The 7,752-nt window shown below is 37.0% G+C and overlaps 1 long non-coding RNA gene across 1 annotated transcript in view; it reads right to left on the bottom strand.

The window, feature by feature from the left end:
* Positions 1-3,776, bottom strand: part of LOC123522226 — a 55,197-nt gene extending 51,421 nt beyond the window's left edge. The window contains exon 1 of the long non-coding RNA XR_006680512.1: positions 3,710-3,776. This is a non-coding gene — a long non-coding RNA (uncharacterized LOC123522226). The remainder of the gene's footprint in view (positions 1-3,709) is intronic.
* Between the last annotated feature and the right edge of the window lie 3,976 nt (positions 3,777-7,752).

The raw sequence follows: 7,752 nt of genomic DNA, 5'->3' as shown, positions 1-7,752 counted from the left end.
ACCTAATGCCGGGGGCTTAAGTGGAGAGGAAATGTTTTGAGAATGATGAGGGCAATGAATGTACAAATGTACTTTATACAATTGATGTAAGTATGGATTGTGATAGGAGTTGTATGAGCCCCTAATAAAATGATTTTTTTAAAGAGAAACATATTGTAAAATAAAGTAGGTGCCTACTGTTTTGTGACCTGCTTCATGCATGTGATTATATAATTTCCACTTTTCTCCATGTCATTAAGTACATGACTTTTGATGACTAGCTGCAAACTTATTTTTATTTTGGTTGCAAACTTATTCAACCAGTCTCCTATTGCTACATGCTTGCTTATTTTTAGCCAGTATAAATAATACTGAGATTTTTTAAAAAGCTTATTGAATATTAAACTTTTATCAATCCATACTGTCCCAAAGTACAGAAAAAGGTAGTTTGCTAAGGCAGTCACTTATTCAGTTAGTGAATTTCCTCTGTAAACTGCTATTTGCCGTTGTTGTTGTTGTTAGGTGCTACGGCGTCAGTTCCGAACCCATAGTGGCCATAAGAGCCCCATAAAGAAACACCGCCTGGCCGTGCGCCAGCCTCACAATTGTTCCTACGCTTGAACCACTGTTGCAGCCACTGTTTCAGTCCATCTCACTGAAGCCTTCCTCTCGTTCTCTGGGCCTCTACTTTACCAAGCATGACGCCCTTCTCCAGGGACTGGTCTCTCCTGAAAGCATGTCCAAAGTACGTGAGACAAGTCTCCCCATCCTTGCTTCCAAGGAGCCCTCTGGCCATGCTTCTTCCAGACGGATTCGTTTATCCTTTTAGCAATCCATGGTACTTCCAATATTCTCCACTCGCACTGCAATCCAAACTTATCAATCCTTCTTCAGTCTTCCTGACTTAATGTCCAACTGTACGCCTCAGATTCCTATTTCACTGTTAAACACCAGCAAAATGCTTCATAAGTTATTTTTAAGAATCAATGTATCACTGCAGGCCTGTAGAAGTTAATTTATAGATTAGCATTCAGCCTTTTAACTTCCATGGAGATGCTACCAACCAGTAATAGCAACCTGATTTGGAACTGTAGTCATTAGATTACTTGGTTATATTTTATCCATGATGTAAATTAAAATATTGATTTAATTGTAACTTTTTGTCCTTTGTCTCTGGATACATATTTTAAATCCTCAAATGATACTGGAATTGAATCTTATAACTAGAATATAGCCCCCAAGAAAATTTTCCGAGTGCTGTCATGAAACGAAGAGTAAAATAATATAAAGGCGATATCATACTAGAAAAATCAATAAGACATTTAAATATCTTTTCTTTTCCTGTGTTTTCCCAAGTCAAGGAAAGAAAAACCATAAAGCACAAAGTGATATTAAATAAAATAGAAATGAACACTAGATAGAGAATCATTCTCAAAACTAATCTCAGGTTGGTCTCAAACATTATGGGAACATTTGCTTGCTGTGACATCCTATGGATCTATATTCGTTTGTCAGGTTCTTCTTTTTTTCAAATTTTTAGTGTGAATTGGGTGAGAGTTTATAGAGTAAGCTAGTTGTCCATTTCATAAATCATATATGCATAGTCTCGTGTCATTGGTTACGATCTCCACAGTTTAAATCACTTGTTCCGGTTTCTCCCTGTTTCTCTTTGTGAAAAACTTTGTACTGTGAATTACATGAAGATTTACAGAGAAGAGCATTAGTTCTACATTCAACAACTCACCAAACCTCCCAATGGCCTACCCTGGTTCCATCCTTTTTTGTCCGCTTCCTTCCATTGGATATTGTCTTTCCTCTACCACTTCATTAGTTTTGATAAGACAATGGGATCAGAACTTATGATTACGAAAGTACAACCAAGAGGGAAGATGACTGCTTTTGAAAACCATAAATGGTGATAAGCTAGTATTTTAGATTAAGCATAATTTATAACAAGAAAGAAAATGTTTTTAATAAGAAGTTCATAAAAAATAATAAAAAAATTTTTTTAAAGAATTTCATCTCCCTTTTTGGCCTCATAGCATCCACAGTTATACTATGAGACCTTTTTGGTCTCTTAGTATTTGGTAGTGCTGAAATAAATTGAATACACTAATATTTCTATAACCCTTGTAGACCTGTTGTTTAAGATCCAATTACCTCCCACACTCAATAGCTCAAGTTCAATGTCCAAATGAACTTGTCTGGGGAAAAATATAGTAGGTATTCTCTGATTCTTTATGCCGTTATTTGTTTGTTTACTTGTTTGTCTCCCAAGCATCTCTTCTTTTAGAACCCCATCAACCCTGTCTACAATAATCCTACTCAATCATTTTTGGAAGTTGTTGGAAGGCCTCCCCAGACAATGCTCTTTTCAATAGGCTGTGAGATTTGTTCAGAAGTGGGAAGAAGTGACACAAACATGGTCTCCCCCCGAGTTTCAGCGGGACAGCTGAAAAACATTCTCTATTTCAGAAACCCGAAGGAGCTGGACAAATAATTGGGAAGCTTTCTGGAAGACCATAAGAGACATTAAAACTTAAATACAGGAAGCACAAACCACATTCTTTTTTGATTCTCCCTAAATTATCAGAGATATTATTCATTCTGCCCAAAATAGAATAAAGCAACAGATTCAAAATATTTGAAAGAATAAGTGATTGAGAATGAATTAGATTAAAGTGTATAAAAATGAACCTAAAAGCAATAGGAAAAATATAAAAGCAAGTTCTCTCTAAATTTTTTAGTGGGGAAGCTTTTCGAAGTGGATACAGAAAGGTCATAAAGCCCAGAGAAATACAGAGTTGAATATATATGTATATAGAAAAATATACTTTGTACATAAGCAAGAGACAAATGATATTCTGAGGAAAAATATTTTCAAACTATGTGAGAGACTGGCATAATATGTATTAATTATATAAAGAAGCATCACATATCAGAATACATAATCAAATAGGAAAAAATCATTACATGACATAGAAAGACAATTTCCATTGAAAACAAATGGTCAATAGTCATATAAAAGATGAGCGACAGAAATATTATTTAATTAAACCATGTAATATTATCTTTTATCTATTAATCGGTGTTTAAAAAATTAAGTATATGCAACACAAGTATTAAAAAAGTGAACAGAAACAGGTTTTCTTGTATATTGTTAGTGATGCTATAAATTAGTTCAATATTTTGGGATGCAATATATCAATCAAAACTTAAAAGGTATGTATTGATCTAGCAATTCTACTTACAGGCATTTTCCCATAGAAATATAAACATGTAGCTATAGTAAACACAAAACACAAGTGTTACATTTTTGTTGGATGTTTTTACCATAAACATTCTGAAGTAGAAATATTCTAAGATCATATCAGAAAAATCACTTGTTTTACAGTAATGCTTCAGGCACAGCTTAGAAGCATCACCTCTACCATCCTGTTAGGAGATATTTGAACTCACACATATAACTAAAATGCTTTGTCAGATAATACAACACCTTGACTCAAGGTGAAGACTATTCACCAAGATTGAAAATAAGGAAAATGAGAAAAGGGGTCTTAAACTCAATTTTCAAATTTGCCCAAGGTCATGATCATAGGAAACATTTATAACCAGAGGTCTGACTTTCTGCTGTCTGCATTGCTATCTTTTGCCATCGGTTGTGTTGGAAAACATGACCACACCAACACTAAAGGAGGGAATCCCATTCAATCAAACAAAGTCAAATAACCTGAGAAGTTTCCATCTCCAGAGGACGTGTCTTCTAACTCCATGATGGCCTTGTTTCAAGAGTGCCTCTATTAAGGTCTTCGATGCCTGTTTAAGGAAAGAAGTGTCAAAAGACAAATATTTTGCATGGAAACACCCTATTTGAAAATTAAAAATATAATAAAGGATTGGATAGGTAACATTAATTGGCCTTCTGAACTTCCTGTGGAAGTTAAGTGGAACCAAAGCCATTCACTGCCATCGAGTCAATTCCTACCCATGGCGACCCTGCAGGACAGGACAGAACTGTCTGGAGGTTCCTGAGACTTGCTGTGTTCAGCACTAGAACACCTTGTCTTTATTCCATGGAGTGGCTGGTGGTTTCCAACTGCTGACCTTGCAGTTAACAAATTCCTACTCTTTCCAAAAATAGGCTAAGATGAATTTGACTGAGCACGACAAAGGATATGAGGAATCTGGCTTGGAACAAAATTCTTTTACAAGATCATGTATTATATGTTGCAAGACATGTCTCTACTTCTAAATGCACCCTTAAAAGTTCCACCTTGATCCAGGATTCATGTATTCAGTAAATATAGATGGGAAAATCCCATTTTTTTATCACTAAATGCTGATAGAATCACTATGTCACTACTAAGCTAATTTCATTTCTGAAATATGCTAATCATCAGTAGCCCCTAAATGATTATTTGATCATTGTGACTAACAGAGGAACAACATTTAATAACTGACCATAGTGTCAGATTGCCCAATAAGCAAGAGATCCATTTTGCTCAGCTCCATAATCACATGGAAGCAGTAGTCAAGAAATCAAGCAATTAGTTGTACTCTGCAAATCTGCTGTGCCTGCCACAAGTAATAGTATTTTCAATAGACACATTTGCCTGTGAACGCTGGACATTGAATAAGGAAGACGAAAGAGGAATTAATGCATTTGAATTATTTTGTTGCTGAAAAATATTGAAAATATCGTGTACTGCTAGAAAAACAAATCCACGCTGAAAGAAAGTACAGTCAGACTGTTTCTTAGGCGTAAGGGTGATGAAACTCAGTCTCATGTACTTTGGACATGTTTTCAGGATAGGGCAGTCCCGGGAGAATGACATCATGTTTGGTAAAGCAGAAGGTCATCATGCTTGGTAAAAAGGTAGAGGAAGGCTGTCAATACACACAGCAGCTGCGAAAATGGGCTCACACAAAGCAACATCTGTAAGATTGGTACAGGATCAGGCTGTGCTTCATTCTGTTGTACATAGGGTTGCTGTGAGTTGGAACTGACCGGAAGGCACCAAATAACAAGGCAACAACAACTAATCTGTAGTCAGCAATTCACATTTTTTCACCACATTAAAAGTTCTGTTTTTAGGTATGTCTGGCATCTGTCTCTCTTCCAGTCTTGCTGCACCTTCCTGCTGAATCAAAGACTCTTATCATATTTACAATCCCTACAGATATGGAGGACTCAGTAAATAAGTGTGCTAGGTCAGGTTGACTAGAGAAACAAATCCAGAGACACTCATATGTGTATAAGAGAGAGCTGTGTATCAAAGAGCAATGGCACATTGAGAAAATATCCCAGCCCACTCAAGATCAAGTCCATAATTCTGATATTAGCCCAGATGTCCAATATCAGTCTATAAATTCCTTTTTAGACTCACTCAACACATGCAATGACACTGAATGCAGGAAGATCACAAGCCAGTGGGTGGAAAGTCTTGTGCATCCAATGGACATGGAAGCATCTCAAGGGCTCTGGGTGCTTCAGCGTGGCTCCCTGTGGCTTTTCAAAAGGACAGTGTAGCAGAGAGAGAGAGAGGCTCTCCTCTTCTGATGGCAGAGTCAGAAAGAGAAAGTTCCCAGAATCCTCATGATAAGGCCACTCCCACAAGTAGGGATAATCAGGCTGTGATCTGATTGACAAGATAGACTCCACCCCTTCATTCTTGTATCAAGTTGACATGAAATTGTATAACTACCACAGTAAGATAAGCTTCAAGTGGCAAAAAACACTTGAAACTGTTCACTACAGATTAGTAAGTAAGCACAAGTAAGCTTATGCTTATGTTCTTATTGGGTGATCTGCCTCTGAATGGCAAACCTACATCAAAAGGTAGAAATGTGAGAAAGATCTTGATCTCCTAACACTATTTTGCAAGACATTTTATAAGTATTTTATAAAATATTCAATTCTTGATCTTACCATGACTAAAGACAATTCAAGAAAAAGTATTTTGAAAAGGAAAATACTTCAGTTGATATTTTATCATACAAAGATAAGAGTTATAGATAATAATTTTTGAGCACTGCTTATTAATTAAGCCCATAAATATGACATTTGAGCTGGTGGTCAGCCTAAATCAAAGATCAAGTTATAATTTTTAAAACATGGCATTAAAACATCATGATAACCTGAAAGATCAATTGAGACTATGCAAGAGTGTAAGGGGAATGATTTTCAAGAGCAGATGCCTGAATTCATTGTTTTGAGACGGAAGGAAGGTCACCCGGTACTCTCGGTAAGCAAGCCAATTCCCGAGACCCTCACTCCTCCTATTCTGATCTGGAAAACTGGGGAGGTGTTCATAATTTATGCTTCTAACAATCATTATAGTTGAATCTTATAAAGTAAGTTTTGGAAACACTTTGAAGTTCTTTAATTATCTCACCTTGCACTTTACTAATACAAGCTAATCACTAATCATTCACTATTGAATAAAGAAAAAAATACTTCTTTCAAATAAGCAAGATCGTAACCATGTTCCTCCTATCCCTCAATGTTGGTAGAATGAGTTCATTGGAGGTTTATTTCCTATATAGTTTCACAAATGTTTCTTGGGATCCCACTGTAAATCCACAGCCTGCCACAAACTGGGTTCTCACAATTTAGGCTCTGATACTAATCCCTCCTTCGACTTCAGATTATATGATTTATAATCCTTCGGTGACAGATGATGGGTCCTTCTTCCATGTGGACTTAGTTGACATCTCACTTAGTTGGCTGCTTGTTTGGAGACAAACCATTAAGACGCCAGATGCTATTTTATCTGGTAGCCGGGCACCATCTAATTTCTTCACCACATTTTGCTAGAGCACCCATCTCCTCTGTGTTCCCTTCCTGGAAGTGAGTATTGAGCATGGCCATGATGTAAGAGCTATTGGTCCTTAAGTTGGAGCTGGGATTTAGTGTGAACCCCCAAACCAGGCCAAAGGCAAAAGTCTGACTCGAATGATTAAAATTTATCAGCAGATCCCCCTCTGATGCATATTGGACCTGATCTGATGTCCAAATCCTATGTATTTGAGGGTTGTATTGTTTTGCTTGATTTTTGATTGTACATATTAGGAGTTATACCAGGAATGTTATGTAATTTGGGGTCACCCTTTTGAAGTTGCAGTATGTTTTTTTCATTTTTTGGTGCACGAAAGCCAGGACTGTGTACCTGAAGAGTCGGCAAGTGGAATAAGGGTTTTGGTGGCAGGGGAGCACAGAGATGGTGGCAGGGTGAAGGGGCGATGATGCCAAGGGGTCCATAGCAAATGCAGGTTTTAAAACAGCGGTTCTCAACCTGTGGGTCACGACTTCTTTGCGGGGGTCGAACGACCCTTTCACAGGGGTCACCTGATTCATAACAGTAGGAAAATGACAGTTATGAAGAAGCAATGAAAATAATTTTATGGTTTGGGGTCACCACAACATGAGGAAGTGTATGAAGGGGTCGCGGCATTAGGAAGATTGAGAACCACTGTTTTAAAGCCAGGTCTTAGGTCCTAATTCAAGTTCATGCTCTTAACTACTGTGGTATTTTGATTTGAAGAAATCTATCCATTTTATCAATAGTATTATTTCAAAATTAAGAAGCAAACTATTTTTATAAAACAATCTCTATCTTCCATTCTCTATCTGTGATATTTGGATGAAAATACAGCTTAGTAAAGAGTCACTCCATTGGTTAGAGGTCTTCTCTTCTTCCCTCTTGCTACTTCCTAAAATCACAACCCAGGCATTAATTGTGTAGTGGTGAGGCAAGAAATTGGCAAACATTC

This window comes from Echinops telfairi, unplaced genomic scaffold (assembly GCF_000313985.2).
Source record: "Echinops telfairi isolate 266 unplaced genomic scaffold, ASM31398v2 ScPeMD7_3;HRSCAF=10, whole genome shotgun sequence".
Taxonomy (NCBI): Eukaryota; Metazoa; Chordata; class Mammalia; order Afrosoricida; family Tenrecidae; genus Echinops; species Echinops telfairi.
The sequence above is the reverse complement of the archived record's forward strand: the minus strand, read 5'-3'. Positions and strand labels throughout refer to the sequence as shown.